Below are 17,744 nucleotides of genomic sequence, written 5' to 3'. Positions count from 1 at the left end.
CATTGAATGATGGTATAGTGAACCAATCTAAAACAATAATTAAGATATAGGGGAAAAAATGAGCATGATAGCAAATGCTACCACACCGTTCCAAAGGGGACGCTCCTATATTCCATCCATCCATCCACATAAAAATCATCATCATCATACATTTCCTCATTATGGTCTGCTCTAGAGATTTCAAACTACTGACAAAATTGGCGCGTAAACACAGCATATACAAATTGCCAAGTGTCTCGACTAAAGTTATTTATTTGATTGTTAGGTGTCTACTGCAACATGCATGTGATGCGCGAGGTCTTCGTTCATTATAGTGCGCTGTAAAATTATTTCGTTAAATGGCCAAAAATACACTGTCTTTAATGAGGGAGATATTGGAAAGGGACGAAATACGTTACATTGCGAATTTCGCTCCTTTGAGGTACGTTACATCTATGTTTGACTTTATTATGGAGCCTGGATTAAGGCGAGGACATCCCAAGGAAAATGTCCGCATTTCAGAAGTGGAAAAGATGTCCCCGAACGTGTACAATCAGACCCATACGAAAATCGTCGATGTGGTTCAATGGAAAACTTTGCGGTCAGCTATGTCAATATATGGCCTTTTATAGCCAGCCATAAAGTTCTGTTGGAATATCTATAGGCAGCTATGAAAAAATCTATACCACTTTGGCTATAGCTTCCGAACCATGCAAAATCTTTTCAGCTAGCTATAGAGAACCTTATGTTCGTGAAGCTATAGATTAATAGTCATACAGTTATCTTTAACTGTCTATAAAGATGGAAATGGCTGTAAGCTACAGACTGCTTGCCATAAATTCTGCTTTAGCAAGCTGTTGATAACTGTATTCTCCTGCAGGTATAGATTAGTAGTCATATAGTCATCTTCAGCTGTCTAAAAAAAATGTGAATGCCTCAAACATTGTAGACTGCAAGTCATATATGCTGCTTTAGCTGGCTATAGAAAAGTGTATATTTCTGAAGCTATAAACCAGTAGTAATACAGTTATCTTTAGTTGTCTATAGAAATGTGCATGCCTCTAAAGCTATCGACTGCAAGCCATATAAGCTGTTTTAGCAGGCTATAGAAAAGTGTATGGTCTTGAAGCTATATACTATTAGTCATACAGTTATTTTTAGCTGTCTACAGAAACGTGAATGCACATAAGGTTACAGACTGCAAGAAATATAAGCTGTTTAACTGGCTATTTAAAAATGTATGCTTCTAAAGCTATCGACTAGTAGTCACACAGTTATCTTCAGCTGTGTATAGAAATGTGATTGCCACTAAAGCTATAGAGTGCTAGTTATATAGGCTGTTTATCTGGCTTTAGAAAAGTGTATATACCTGAGGCTATACAGTAGTAATATAGTTATCTTTAGCTGTCTATAGAAATGTAAATGCCCCTAAAGCTACAGACTGCAAACCATATATAAAGTGTTATAGCTGGCTTTAGAAAACTGTATGATTCCGAAGACATAAACTAGTAGTCATACAGTTATCTTTAGCTTTCTCTAGAAATGTCAATGCCTCTAAAGCTACACAGTGCAAGCCATATAAGCTGTCTTACTTGCTATAGAAAAGTATATGCTCAGGAAGCTATAGACTTGTAGTCATACAGTTATATGTAGGTGTCCATAGTGATGTGATTGCCTCTAAAGCTACAGATTGCAAGCCATAGAAGCAGCTCTAGCTAGCTATACGAAACAAATAGACCGGACGCTATAGACCGGATTTTTTAGCCCCTCCTGGGCACGTCCATTTTCTACAGACTAGCATGCCGCCGTGCGGCCAATTCCTTGGCGACTGCGGGGCCGCGGTATCACCGTGGCCGCGCCTGCACGGTAGCTTACGTTTAGCTTGCCTTCATGCTCTGGAAACATCGCCAAAAATATTTTCATGATGCGGATGTGTTTGAGAAAGTTTATTTGCATTGTTGTAGAGTTAAAATTGATTTGTTATTTATGGACTTTAGTTTGACGTTCACGTTAACTGTGTTGGTGCTCATCACGCAGCTACGCTAATAATGCCGCTTCGGTCCCTTGCTGACGGTAAAATGTTTGCGAACAATTGCAAACATTACTCTTGCATATGATTCGCATATCATTCTACTTCCAATGCGCTCTTCTTCCTTGCTGCCAGCCATTTCAATCCTCACAAATTAGGCCGTATTGTCGTTTGCGTGGTGTGTGCCAGGAACATGAACAAATTCTCCTGCGTTCATCTAAGTTGAGAAGCTATCGGCAGGCAAATTGTGTTGCGTTTTGTGAACACCACCACATTAGGATCGCTTCTTTTTATCCCTGGAACTCTATAGCGCCTATTAAATTGTTTCGCCTTCATGACAAGCATAATGCACCTTTTGATATCCTGCACGTACATTCTCGCACATGCAAAAGAAACAGCAGGCACACACACACGCTAAAAAAAACGGCACTGCTGCACATAAGTGGCGAATTAGAGTTCGTAACGATGCATGGTAGACTACCCTCGTACATTACGTCAACGAGGAAATAGTGCGCTTCAATTGCAGTAGTCCTCTGAAACACTGAGGAATGCGAGCCGCGATGCACAGCAGAGACCTACATGCCTAGGTGGTAGAGCGTGTTAACGACCGAATCTAAGAACGCTCACTCACAAACATGTATTCAACGCGAAGCGCCCTAGCGACCCGCAGACTCCTGCCCTCGCGCGCCCGGCAGATTCGCGTGGTGTCGAGAGTAGAAGCGCGCTAGCAGCCTGTGAGTGAGGTTAAAAAAATGCGATCTATACACCTGAAATCATACAGCTATATTTAGCCTACTGTAGAGGTTTTAAATGTCTTTAAAGCTTTTTAGAAGAAGTTTTATTAGACATTCGACATTCACCTGAGCGGCGAAAATGACCAAAACACAAAATGTACTACAGGACTGCAAGCCATATAACCGGTTTCAGGTGGCTATAGAATATTGCATATTCCCAGAGCTATAGAAATGCAGTGATACACTATCCTTTACCAGCATATATAAAGTTTGCATCGCATACTTATCAAGGTACATATACCATCATTTCGAATCCCTGGGGGTACTTAGCCTCCAACTTGACTAAGAGGTGTAATCTATATGGAAATAGAAATCGCATGACACTACCCGGAGCGATGCGCGACAGGCGGTTGCTTCACAATTATTTTGATATGAATTTCGAGAAGACGTGCACTAATATACTACGCATGAACACACATTTGAAGGTCTCTTTATCGTCCGTTCGAATTCTTCTCGCGAGCTACCTCGACGTTGACTAGAAGATGTATGCAATATGGTATGTTAAATTGTATAGCCTTAAGCGCAGTGCAGTACGACAAACAGATTGTGTCACAGTCTTTGTAATATTGGTAGGACCACTGTCGCCGCATGGAAGTCCACCTGCAGGCAGTGCCTCCGACCCACGGTGATTTTCATCGTGGTGCCCACTGGCCGATTATCAGTTATCATGGCGTCGAATTGAGAATAAACGTCCAAAGACGTCAAAAGCAAGCGATATGATGGTCTTAAAAAGTTTATAGCTCACCATATAAAGTGCTAAATACTCCAGTTCATAAGAAACCCCAAAACGTTTCAGTAACATGGGCTCTAGAAAAAGCTAGACTGCCGTAAGAACAGGTAGAGCTTTTTGAGCCAAATATTTATATCCGACAAAACAAATAATTTTCTATAGCTGACCACAGAAAAAAAATATTGAAACTGCAGTGCATAGACAACCGGCCATAAGTCTATATAATACGTTAAATACTTCTAATGTACTTACTATATCGAACGCTTAGGACTACAACAGGAACGGTTGTAGTTTTATGGGCCAAATAATAATAGCCCATCATACAAAGTATTTTCTATACCTGACCAAAAACGTTTATACCTGACCATAGAAAATACTTGATACCGCAGTACATAGGAAACCATATGTCTATAGAATTGGTTAAAGCCTTCTATAGAATTGACTATAGCAAAGCCTAAAGACTGCCATAGTAACGGCTATAGATATTTGGCCAAATTTCAATAGCCGACAATACAAAGGATTTTCTATAGCATACCATAAGAAATTTTTGTATGGGAACGTACCGTGACGACAAGCTTTCGCATCGGCGGGTGCCGGGCTTCCCAGAGGGCAGATGTTTTTACTCTCTTTGACTTGTACCGATTTTACATTACATTTTGTATCACGGCTTCAGCTTGTACCTGATTATACTTTCTTGTTTCCAACATTGTTTACTTCCAACATTGTGTTCTTTCAAAAGTGTTCGAGTTCGTAATTATGCTTAAGGCCCAGGCACCGCTTCCACCCGCCGACGGCGAAAGGATTATACAGCTAACTAGGAAAATATAATGGAAGCTAAAGAAGAGTGGCCAAGTGCAAGCGCACCTCCAGATATTTCTGCACTCTAACGACATCATTGGACGAAGCGTTTTGTAGTGCGAGGTTTCTTGTCACGAATTGCGCTGCGTGTTATGGTGTCATGTGGCATCCCAACAGCGTCCCCTTAGGGAGCGGCCTCACCTTCGCATTTTTATCAGGCGAACAGGCACGCCATGAACACTGGCATCGGTATGCAAGACTCCGTGAGCGGTGCGTCAGGGTGCCATTGGGCGACGAGAGGAAGATCTGCCTACCTTTTCCAGTACAGCATATGCATATCTACTGGAAATGCAGCAAGCAATCTGCACTACCACCATTTAAATGATCCACGCTCATTATTAAAAAATATTCGAGAGTGTTCCGCGAATCGCCTTTACTTGTGGGCGGCCCCCAGTAGTGCCGTTGCGATCAGCCGAATGCTCTATTTTAATGAGCATCATTACTTATTAGGTTGGACCTGTCTTAAAGATTAATATTCCCCAGCTTGTCAATAAGTATATAGCGGGTAATATATATGAATTCTATAGTAATAATGAGACGGTGGCAGTCATCGTAATTAGGCTTAATAAGCGGTACAAACTGAAGGTTGTACAAACCTATGCACCTACATGTAGTTATGATGACCAGGCCGTTGATAGCTTCTACGAAGATGTAGAATCGGCATTGCGAAAAGTAAAGACGCAGTATACTGTACTAATGGGCGACTTCAATGCCAAGGTAGGGAAAAAGCAGGCAGGAGACCAGGCAGTAGGTGACTATGGCACTGGTTCTAGGAATAGCAGGGGGGAGTTACTAGTTGAGTTTGCAGAGCGCAATAACAGAATCATGAATACCTTCTTCAGCAAACGGAAGAACCGGAAATGGACATAGAAAAGTCCTAACGGGGAGACTAAAAATGAAATTGACTTCATAATGTGTTCAACCCCCGCCATTATTCAAGATGTAGAGGTAATCGGGAAAGTGCGATGCAGTGACCACAGGATGGTGAGGTCCCGAATTAGCATAAATCTGAAGAAGGAACGTAACAGATTAGTAAGAAAGAAACCCATCAACGAATTAGCGGTGAGGAGGTGGGCAGAAGAATTCAGGATCTCGCTACAGAATAGATATCCAGCTCTAACTGAGGATGGCGACATTACACTAGAAGCAATGAACAATAATTTCATAGATATCATTACTGAGTGTGCGGTAGAAGTAGGCGGTAGGATAGTTAGAGAGGATACCGGCAAGCTGTCTAAGGAGACAAAAGATTTGATTAAGAAACGCCAGAGTATGAAAGCTTCCAATCCAACAGACCAGATCGAATTGGCCGAGATAACAAAGCTAATCAATAAGCGCAAGGTGGCTGATATAAGGACGTATAACATGGAGAAAATTGAGCATGCTGTAAAGAACGGGGGAAGCCTTAAAGCGGTAAAGAAGAAATTGGGCATAGGCAAAAACCAGATGTATGCGATAAATGACAAGGCGGGCAACGTCATCACGAATATGGAAAAGATGGTCAAAGTAGCCAAGGCGTTCTGTACAGATCTCTACAGCAGCCAAAGTAGCCAGGACCGTAACGAGATTGGCGGCAGGGAAAAACAGTCAGACATTCCACCAGTGACCAAGGACGAGGTCAAGAAAGCATTAGAAACTATGAAAAGGGGGAAATCAGCTGGAGAGGATCAGATAACTACCGATTTGTTGAAGGACGGGGGGGGGGGGGGGATATCATGTTAGAAAAGCTGGCCACCCTGTATACGCAGTGCCTGGTGTCATCGATGGTACCGGAAGCATCGAGGAATGCAAACATTATCCTCATTTATAAGAATGGGGACTCTAAGGACCTTATAAATTACAGACCAGTCATCTTACTGTCTGTCACGTATAAGGTATTTACTAAGGTAATCGCTGATAGAATCAGGACAACATTAGACTGCAATCAAGCAAAGGATCAAGCAGGTTTTCGCAAACGGTACTCTACTATCGATTATATCCATACCATCAACCAGGTGATAGAAAAATGCTCGAAATATAACCAGCTTTTATACATAGCATTCATTGATTACGAAAAAGCATTTGACTCAGTTGAAACCTCGGCGGTGATGCAGGCATTGCGAAATCAGGGGGTAGACGAGCCTTACGTGAAAGTGCTGGAAGATATATATAGTGGCTGCACAGCAACCATAGTTCTGCATAAAGAAAGTAACAAAATTCCCATAAAGAAAGGTGTTAGCCAAGGAGACACAATCTCTCCAGTACTATTCACAGCTTACTTAGAGGAAGTATTCAGAGACTAGGAATGGGAGCAGTTAGGGATAAGGGTAGATGGAGAATACCTGAGTAGTCTACGATTTGCTGATGACATTGCCTTGCTAAGCAACTCGGGGGATGAACTGCAAATAATGATTGATGACCTAGCCAAGAATAGTAGAAAGGTAGGCTTGAAAATCAATAAGCAGAAGACTAAGGTAATGTTCAACCGCCTCGGGAAGGAACAGCAGTTTACATTAGGTAGCAAAGTACTGGAAGTAGTAGGCGATTATGTCTACTTAGAACAGGTAGTAACCGCAGATCCGCACCATGAAAAGGAAATAACAAGAATAATAAGATTGGGATGGAGCACAATTGGCAAGCACTCGCAGATTATGACTAGCAGCTTACCGGTATCGCTCAAGAGGAAAGTGTACAACAGTTGCATCTTACCTGTACTTACCTATGAGGCTGAAACGTGGAGGCTAACCAAGAGCGTTCTACTGAAGTTGAGGACAACCCAGAGGGCTATGGTACGAAAAATGGTAGGGGTAACATTAAGAAATATGAAGCGTGCAGAGTGGGTCAGAGAAATAACTCAAGTTACCAACATTCCAGTGGAAATAAAGAAGAAGAAATGGGCATGGGCAGGACATGTAGTGTGAAGAGAGGATAACCGATGGTCGCTCAGGGTAACAAACTGGGTTCCAAGAGAAGGAAAGCGTAGCAGGAGGCGCCAGAAAGTTAGGTGGGCGGATGAGGTTAAGAAGTTCGCGGTGGTCAAGTAGATGCAGCTAGCAAAGAACCGGGTTAAGTGGAGAAATATGGGAGAGGCATTCGTCCCGCAGTAGGTATAGTCAGGCTGATGATGATGATGATGATTCACCAGCTAGCGAACTCGGGGCACATACTCTGTAGAAATAGCCATGTGGCTAGCTATGAGGAGCTATTTAACAAATCTCTTTCGCTATGCCTTTTCAAGTGCCTGGAAACTTGTCAGGCTCCCTGAGGACCCAGAATGAAAACAATGGTGTATAGTCAAAATGAAGGATACATAAATAACGGCAGCCTGTTTCCGAAGTGAATACAGTAAGGATTCATTCTTAGGGGCAATTATTGCAATGGGGACATTCTTTCCTTGTGGCGGTTTCCTTTTTGAGAACTTGAATAATCCAGTTTTTTTTTGTTACTGCTGATTACAAAAGACACTTAATTACAACCTGTACCATAGATGCTCCTGTGCTGACTGAATCACATGAGCATGGCACAGATTTGCACCTAAATTCTCAAAGAATAGCAGTTTCATTGCAAAAATAAGCACAGTCAGCGGTATATGTAAAAAGCCACGTATAAGAATGAACGGGATAGTATTTGAATGATCGAACATGTCCATTCAAGGGTCACATGGTTCGTTAATTATTGCTGTTCACTTAACCAGTACGTGGCACCTTCCGTTACCGAAAATCATTGCAAATGTATGAAAAACTGCACAGGTATGCGGATTGAGTGATAAATTTGGGAATACTTGTGGAAATATTTTTTTCTGATTTTTGTTACATTCATTTCTTCGCTCATGTGTCCGTATGTTGTTTCCACGCCACAGTAATGCCGTATATGTTTGGAGATGTTAATTATACGGACGGATAATTCTCAGGGTGATCGAGCCCATGACTGCCCCACACGGTGCATGCACCCTGGTTGCATGTTTGATGCACCATGTTTTAGGCAAAGTGTGGTAATCAAAAGTCACAAGATAGCTCAAGTTTCGCCTTAAGAGTAGACATGATAGAGCTTTGAAGACCACCTTTTCATTCCGCGGTTTACTTCCAAATAATTCTCACTTAAACTAATAAATTATTACGAACATAACAATAGTACACTTCTAAAAACTCATTACTAAATCATGCGTATCATAAAGCGATCACCGGGTGCCTTTCTTGGAGGGCATGCGTTGTGTGGCGTCCATGAATGTAGAGGACCTGGGTTCGAACGTCAATTGCGACAAATTTATTTTATTGATTTATTAATAATATGTTAAATACCCTAACTAGAGGAACTTCCTCGCCGATCTTTGGCTTCACTTGGACACTCCACCAATTCATCAGGTTTATTTGAACGTGGAGTATTTGAAGTTCACGCGCTCTATCATGTTCTTTGGACTCCATGACCACGTCACGATGTTTCCCGACCACCATCTACGGCGGCAGCGGTTTTTCGGCCGAACGAGCTGAGCGCGCTATCACGTGCAAGACCTCATTGTTTTTAAACCAGGCCTGAACAAGAGGAACTTTGAGCGCTGAAGTGAAATTTCCGGTTTCTTTACAAAACGATAGAGTTTTATACTCGGCTATGCTCAAGCCCAGGAAACCTCCTTTTTAGCAACCCTAAAAATTTACTTTTTATTTGTCATTGCGGGGCTTGAAAAGTATCCATTTACTTGTACACTCTCCACGTAACGACATTAGGATGTTCTGTATATTGCATCATTGCATCTTCAGAAGGCGATAGGGCCATGGTAATTCACAAGTATGGGCAAAACGAAGTGCTCTCGTATTTTGCTTTCATTTTCAATTTAACGAACGAAACCACGTTACACCCACCCCATATCGCCCAGCTAAATTCATGGCTTGGCTGTTGTACAGTCTTTGCTCAGTAAAGCGCACATTTGGTGTAATAAACCTGGAAACAAGAAAAGAAAACCGCGCTTTCCCACAGCCGAGTTTTCAGCATCTGGTAACGTAATCAGCTTTCCTGGTGCCAGTTATCCCTTGCGTACCATTTATTCGATACGGTCCATTTGCCCCATGCCTCGTTTATTGAATTCTCCGCGTGGTCATATAATTCCCTCCCTCCCGGCAATCACATTTCCCTTTGAAACAATAAACGTGCCGCCTCGGCTGGCAAACAAGATAAATCAAAGGAATCGGTGTAAATTTTAGGGGAAAAAAACGAAACGTGCTCAGGCGCGTACTTGCCTGAGTGCAGCCCGGCGGCATTAAAAACGTGCGTAAAGCGACAGGCTGGCTGCTTGGACCGGTACGCACGTTGTGCGCGCGCCCCTTAATAAGACGTTGCGCGCGTTTTATTGCTCTCAGTTGTGCGAGGAAGAGGGGTGGCTAACGCGGCATCAGCGCGGCCACGGTAGCGCACTAGGGCTTGCGTCTGCGAGGAAGTATTACGCTGGTAAGCTACTTTCATTGGTCGTACGGGCGTACGTGTTTCACAAATATTGAGGTCGTAAAAGTTCAAGGCTTCTCATAACGACTACCCTCTACGGCTGTCCGTTTCCCCTCCCCTCTTCATGTTTCTGTCTTCTCGTAATCCGGGTAGCAGCTAGGCTCGTGTCTACCCTGGTCTAGAAAACGTACTTTGCCTTGGAGACTTTCTCCCTTTCCGCAATCATGTCGTACGCTGTTTGGGAATCGAAAAGCAATAATGACTGTCTTGTGGAATGTAAACACTGAGTGGGCCGCTATAGCTTCAGAATAAAGTACCATTGATCTTAACGCGTATTTCGCTTTAGTAATTCAAGAACTGCTCTTGCGCCAGAGTGACCTCTTTGCTTCTTGTGACAATTACAAAGCTGTAGGGCAGAATTCAAAGGCAACAAACATTGTACATGTAAAAAGAGGTGGGACCTTGACTTGGGTAAAGCCACTTTTATTCTTTTACGGGAATCACTGTAGCGAAGTACGTTGATCATAGCGCTTTTTGTTGCTATTTATCTAAATTGGAAAGCGAACAAATCGGGATGCATGTGAGCTGTGCTTGCGAAGCATTCTTCTATTCGTAGAAAGCTATTTGAAGTAGTGGACATGGCATTGTTGAGTGGGGCAGATTAACCTGGTTAATACTTTTTAATACGAGCGAGAGTTTTTTCGTCCATAACTTCTAGAAGCAACAAGTGAGCTTGTCACTGCCTGCCCTCTTAAACTTATGTGCCCAAACTTTTGAATTCTCTTATGGATTGGGGAGTACAACCTTGTATACATGATTTGCACATAATACACCGTGAAAAAACATCAACCTGTGGAGAAAAAGGCAGAAGATTAAAAACAGCACGCGGTCTAAGTATAGGACGCGAGTGCGCAATCTTGCGGTTTGGTGAAATTAGCGGGGAGAAATTCCAATTTCATGCTTCAGGCCTGGACAGACATTTGGCTTTTAAGGATGTATACAAAATATTGAGCTTTGTAGTAAAATAATTGCAGAACGCGTGGAAGAAAAAAAGGCCGACTGATGATTGCGCTAAAAGAAGGCTACTGGAAACTGCACTTAAAGGAGCGCTCGAGCTGCAGATCATAAAATGTATCCTGGTATACCATCTGAGCTCAGGAAAAATATAAAAGGAAAAGTATTTGGCAAAAACTGCCAATAAATCTCTTTCGTGGAAAAAGAACACAAAACCTAGCTCCTGATTTTCATAATTTTATTTGTCATCGCTCTCTCATAAATAAACTACACTATGGGCACCTTAAATGCCAAGCGCAGTTTCTATAAAAGAAAGTTTGATTTTCTGACCATACTGCATTGGAAAAGACAGGGTCTCAAAATGTCTTTTATTTCTTGTTGGTTTGCGTTTTTTTAGGGACCTAGCCGGACATTAAATGAAACAATTTTATATCACGCACTGCTGTCAGATTAGCACCATTCACCACAATTATTAAAAATTTTTACACTGATAACGCAGGGAAAGTACCTTTTCCCTTCGTGGTGTTTTCGAAAATAACTGATGAACGTCTTTGTCAAGCCGGTGCACGCAGAGCTTGCGTGTTACTCAGTAATATTCAGAACTATGCTGTCATAATAAAGCTGAAAAACGCGTTTCTGACGCTCATTTTTCAAAATTGTGGAGTATAGACCCTATTCACTCAGGTTTAGCAGGTGGCAGTGGTGGGAACTCTGTACCTCGGAGCCGCCATAACTTTGGGCGGTTCGAAACTAAAAGCACGAAACAAAAATGTTTCTGACGCTTCGGTGCTGGTCTACCGGCCTCTTCCCTGCTGCGCGCAGCTGGTATGGCGGACACTTGAGACGCTTTGCAACACTCTCCAACCAAAGCTCGGATTTCACCAACGCCGTGTCATCAAACGCCATAGGCTCTCTTTTTCTTTCCCCCTCTCTGACGTTGCGTCGTGCGCGCCATAGCTGCCAGTAGAGTTGCAATGACATCACGTGAATAAGCTGTATATCTAGCACTTTTCGTAGAGATATACATTCTCTATATTGTGGAAAAAGTGACAAAGTGAAAAGCACAGCATGTCTTTCTGGAGAAAAGCTGGACAGCTTGCTTGCATTTCATTATCATTAGGAGCAATCAATGTTTCTTTACATAGGCGCAGTAGAACATTCTGCTCCTCTCAGGCAATGGTTTCTTTTGACGGCAATAAGTATTTGTTCCATATTCCTGGTTTTCGCGCCTATTGGTGGAGTGAGGACATACTATGTAATCGCTAGCAGCAGTCCCTGAAGATCAGGAGATGTGTAGGTGCGGACAAGGAAGAGAGCGTAAAGCGGCAGTGAGGTGTAGAACGGAGGCGTATAGCGTGGAGATTAAGCGGGTTCCAAGGCAGCGTTCTGCCGAGCCACGGACGCTGATGGTGGCGCACAGTTAACTATCCTGTTTAGATGCTCGCCGTGTATTCCAGTAGGTTCTTCTTCTTCTTCTTCTTCTTCTTCTTCTTCTTCTTCTTCATCATCATCATCATCATCATCATCATCGTCGTCGTCATCATCATCATCATCATCAGCCTGACTATACCCACAGCAGGGCGAAGGCCTCTCCCATATTCCTCCACTTAACCCGGTTCTGTGCTAGCTGCATCCACTTGACCCCTGGGACTTCTTAACCTCATGCGCCCACCTTCCAGTAGCTTACAGGCATGCAACTCTTCCCTTTGTAGTGGCCATGTGTGGGCATGTCTCTGCATGCTTCTCTTGCACGAAAGAGTACCACACAAGACGTGACATTTGCACTATTTTGGGAAGCACTCGGCATTAATATGCTAGCCATTTCGTTTTAATCTGCCACAATAAAGCAATCGACCTGATCCGCAATACGTAAACCGCTAATAGCGGGGCATTTATCTCATGTCCTACAGGCGCCCCCTCATTCTCTGGGTCAGTCTAGCTTTGGCGCTTTCGTATTTTGCAGAGGCAGTCTCTTGCTCTGCATGGTGGTAACATTATTGCTTAAAAGTGTCTTAAAAGTGTCAGAGCGCCTTGACTGAAGTGTTTCTTAACATACGAAATGATGAAACATATACCTTTTTACTAAGTGATACGAACAATGATTACTAAAGTATAATGCCGCTTTTTTAATTTCGTTGTAAAGCTGAGAGGGAACCTAAAAAAGAATGGAAAGAGGGGGCCTAGGCATTAAGAAAAAATGGCGGTTAATTGGTTTATTGTGAGAAATGAAAAATAAGCACTGATTAAGAAAAACCGAAATTCCGATAATCATAAAAATGGAAGTTAATAATAAATAACTCTGCCGAGAAAATCACAACTAATATATACATCTCGTACCGCTACATTCCGATATGGTGTTACTGCTTACGCAACGTCTGCAGGCCCATTGTTATTTTCTTCCCTAAATCTAAACTAAACTACGTAGTGAAGGCATCTTGTGGCGCTTTCAGTACAACAATCTCTATCTGGCCAGTACTCACGAACTTGTGTAACGAATATATATAGTGAATGCGTAAGCAAAAAGCAATAGGTAAGTAGGGGTTAACAAGGGTTCTTTCAGGCTGGGATTTCAAGCCTGGTCTGGGGCTTAGAAACCTTCCTGTTCTGTCATCAAGTGCGCCAAGAAGAATGCTTGCTTTAATGGGCAGGCGAGCAGTGCCAAAATAATAACAAGGCCGCCTTGGGCGTTGTGGCGTGACGCAAACCTGTTTTTTTCTCTGTCCCTCATTCGAAAAAGAGCACATTTCAGTGCAATACGACAAAAGCGGCCTCGGCTGAGTCATATGCATTCATAAAGACGTCACTAAGGATTCACAGGCCAAGCGTGCAGCATCATATTGGGCAGCGCGCCTTATCGGCGCCAAGTGCTCTCCGCACATCACAGGCCGACAGCGTTTCTCGTATCTATGCTAATGCCCGCCCACGCGGCTCGGCCATTCAGGCTTGCGGTCAATGACGCGAATGTTTTCTTGGGGTCCCGTCTAAGCACTTGCTGATTATTGCACGTTGTGGCATATAAGAAAGGGGATATCTGTTTTTTCCCTCTTCCACTGATGACGACTGTTTTGCTTTGCATTTCGTCCTTTAAATTGTCTGTTTACATAGAACTGTTGGGCAGACACCCGTTAATTATGCTTATGATTATAAAATTTATTCAATCAATGTTTCAAGCACAAAATGAGTATTTTCTAGTATAGAATTGTGCCTAATAGTAATGTGATGTTCTTCGTAGGCGGTCCTCTATCGTATAAGAAACGTTTTCAACACTCCTTTCAGTGGCATACACACAACCAGTATATTTGTGCATATTAGCAAGATCCATTCCCCCCCCTGATAAGTCATGCTGGTGGGCCGTGGACACCCCTTAGTTGTGCGCTGGCTGAATGGCTCTTTCAATGCTTTATCATAGAACTCCGGTTATCGTTCCTAGTAGCTGGTTTTGGCTGTTGCCTGGTAGCTGATGTTAGCTTGTGAAGCCTCCACCTACCGGACACGCTCAGGGATTGGAAGGTGCAACTATCCCCTGCGAGAGTCAACGTGTCACCCATTTAGTAATCTCAAGTGTCTAAGGGTTCTGCTCACTTCAATTAGACCTCCGCAGGGCTCCTGCTATTATAAAAACAGACACCCCCCAGAATCTTCCCGAGTGGCTCCACCACCAAGCTCGAGTTTTGTTAAGGCCGCGCATATGACTAAACCGAAATGATTACTGATTAAGGATTATATAAAACAGTATATTCTCCAGCCAGGACAGATGCACAGGAAAGTAAAAAGAAGGCTGAAAGTTCTCCGCTTCAGTGCTCGTCATATAAATAAACCTTTTCTCTCTAAAATTCGGTCCAACTCTGCTTCGACGACCACCACCCATGTATGATACAGTGTCTGAAGCTGGCACTTACTCAACACCTGACAGCCTTATAATATTAGCCGGCGCTGCCTTAATTCATGGTTGTGGTTAGTGTTTTTAGCATACAGGCTTCTCTATCAAATGTCTACTGATCCGCAGTCCTCCAATGCAGCTTTGACCGCCCGCTGCACTAGTTCTTGGGCCGTTAACCTGAAAACCTACTACCATAACACTGTTTTCGCACACGCCTAATGTAGCACCGCTTTTACGCGGTCACGCAGAAGTTTGTAAATTACAAAGGTTACAATCTGGAGAGCTGCGCTGCTTGCTACCCCCCGTGTACGACAGAACTTTGAATATGGGATGGCGTCTGCCATTTTTGATTTGATATTGTACGCATTGCCTGTTTACAGGAGCCGAATAAGTGAACACTGTATAGCGAAGAACTACCGGTGTGCTAGTTGTCGCAGGCGATGTATCATTGTAATTACTTCCCAGCTTCAACGACATAGTCGTGGCCGACTTGTTTTGATATTTCACTCATATGCAATTCGTGCCACCTGTCTTTAGTTTCAGCGGATAACTTTCAAGACAGTAGACGAATGCGCCACCTGAGAAAATAAAGACATATCTCCGCCTTTAGGCAGCAGTGACGCCGCTTTAAGGATCAAAACACGGCCCACCGACCAACGCAATCGGCCGGCAGTGTTGCGCCGGGCACCTGCTTGCACCCGCAGTGGTCGAGAGGAGACAAGTGCAGCTGCCGCGGGCAGCAAGCGGAGGGAGAAAGCGCCTGCAGCCTCGGTCTGCGGCGCGGACGACGAGCGCTTGTGAATTTCGTCGTTTGGGATTGATCGCGGAGTGCAGTCGCGCAGGCAACCTTGAAATTGGGTTCCCTATACGTGAGGCGTTACAGCATCATCATCATCAGCAGCAGCAGCCTGACTATACCCTCTCTCATATTTCTCCACTTAACCCGGTCATGTGCTAGCTTCATCCGCCTGACTCCTGCGAACTTCCTAACCTCATCCGCCCATCTAATTTTCTGCCGACCCTGCTGCGCTTTCCTTCTCTTGGAATACAGTTTGTTACTCTAAGCGACCATCTGTTATCCTCTCTTTGCATTGCATGTCCTGCCCATGCCCATTTCTTCTTCTTGATTTCCACCAGAATGTAAGAAACTTGAGTTGTTTCTCTGATCCACCCTGCACGCTTATTATCTCTTAACGTTAGACGTATACCATTTTTAGTTCCATAGCTCTCTGCGTTGTCCTCAACTTAAGTACAACCACTTGGTTAGCCTCCACGATTCAGCCAAATAGGTGAGTGCAGGTAAGGTGAAACCGTAGTAATCTTTCCTCTTGAGAGATACCGGTACGCTGCTAGTCATAATGTGCGAGTACGTGCCAAATGCACTCCATCCCAATCATATTCGCCTTGTTATTTTCATTTCATGGTCCGGATCTGCGGTTACTACCTGTCCTAAGTAGACATATTCGCCTACTCCTTCCAGTGCTTGGCTACCTAACGTAAACTGCTGTCTCTTGCCCAGGCTGTCGAACATTTCCAAAGTCTTCTGCATATTAATTTTCAAGCCTACCTTCCTGCTTTTCCCGTCTAGGTCATCAAACATTCTTTGCAGTTGATAATGATGATGAAAAAAAATTTTTTTTTTATACAGGGAAGGTACTAATGCTTTCCTTAAAGGGGCGCCTTTTACAATTAATAGGTCATCGCATGATTTACTTAGCAAGGCAACATCATCAGCGAAGCACAGAGTGTTAAGGTATTCTCCCTCTACCCTTATCCCTAGCTGCTCCTATTCAAATCCTTTGAATACCTCCTGTAAACAAGTTGTGAATAATCCTAGAGAGATCGCGTCTCTTTACTAAAACCTTTTTATAGGAATTTTGTTATTTACTTTATGCACACTATCGTTGCAATGGAGCCACTTTATATGACTTGCAGTACTTTCACATACAGCTCGTCTACGCCCTGCTTTTGCAATGCCTTATGACAATCGAGCTTTCTACTGAGTCAACTGCTTTTTCGTAAGCAATCAATGCTATTATAAGGGCTCGAGTGTGGAGAAAACAGAGACCAGACTGTAATGCAAATAATAAGTAATAAATAATAGATCTAGTAAATGCAAAGGTGGCTTCATGACGAACTCAACCTTTGAACATGTCGATTGTTGAGCAGATTTGAAGTAACCAACCATTTTTAGCTGGAACACATTACCGAAAGACAATGTAATTCACTAAATTCGGATTGAAGAAAATTTTCAATTTCGGGCCAACCACCACGCTGCAGAAAAGAGATCTTGTCTGTAATGTTAAAACTTTCCCTCAGGTAGAATATTTCATCAGACACATTTTTGGAGAACCAGAGCGCATTCTTATGAGAACAGAGATCCGAATATGCCCTCCGCATAGAGAATACCGTTCTCAAATGTCATGCTAATTACTTTTTGCAAACGTTCAGCCCAATATTTAATCAAAAGCAGGCAAACCGAAAATTTTGTACACCGATTCATTGCAGCGCCTGGTGTTAAGAATTAGTTCACGCAGAAGGCGCTTGAAGCAAGAATATATTCAAAGGTAGGTATAATTATAAGCGTAATTCGGTTGCTCTGAATGCCTCATGGGTTAAAAAATTCAGTATTGTGATATTGCGCGTTTTACATTGATATTGAAGAACTTACCATGAGAAAACGATGTGAATAGTAAACCGTGACGCAGGTATTACCTCCCTATCCAAAAGAAGTGAAAAAAGTAGCTAAATTATAGCAGCAAATATAACTGAATCAACCAAACGTGCGTAAAAGGAAATGAGTGCAGATAGAGCAGAGCACCGTTCGCAAAGCACCAAAACGTCGCAGCGTAGCAGATGATAAGAAAATAGTAAAACTTTACGTAACGCCTCATCGGAGGCCCAGCGCAACTGACAAGGCGGCAACGACGCCTGAACAGCCGCTGCCCTGATATCTCCAGTCTCCGTGCAAAAGAAAAAAAAAAAGAAGTAGCGGAAAACGAAAAAAAAAATGTTTTTGAAAAATAAAAAAAAAAATTGGTCGAGAGA

This window comes from Amblyomma maculatum, chromosome 4 (genome assembly GCF_055883805.1).
Source record: "Amblyomma maculatum isolate TAMU_Amacu chromosome 4, ASM5588380v1, whole genome shotgun sequence".
Taxonomy (NCBI): domain Eukaryota; kingdom Metazoa; phylum Arthropoda; class Arachnida; order Ixodida; family Ixodidae; genus Amblyomma; species Amblyomma maculatum.
The sequence above is the reverse complement of the archived record's forward strand: the minus strand, read 5'-3'. Positions refer to the sequence as shown.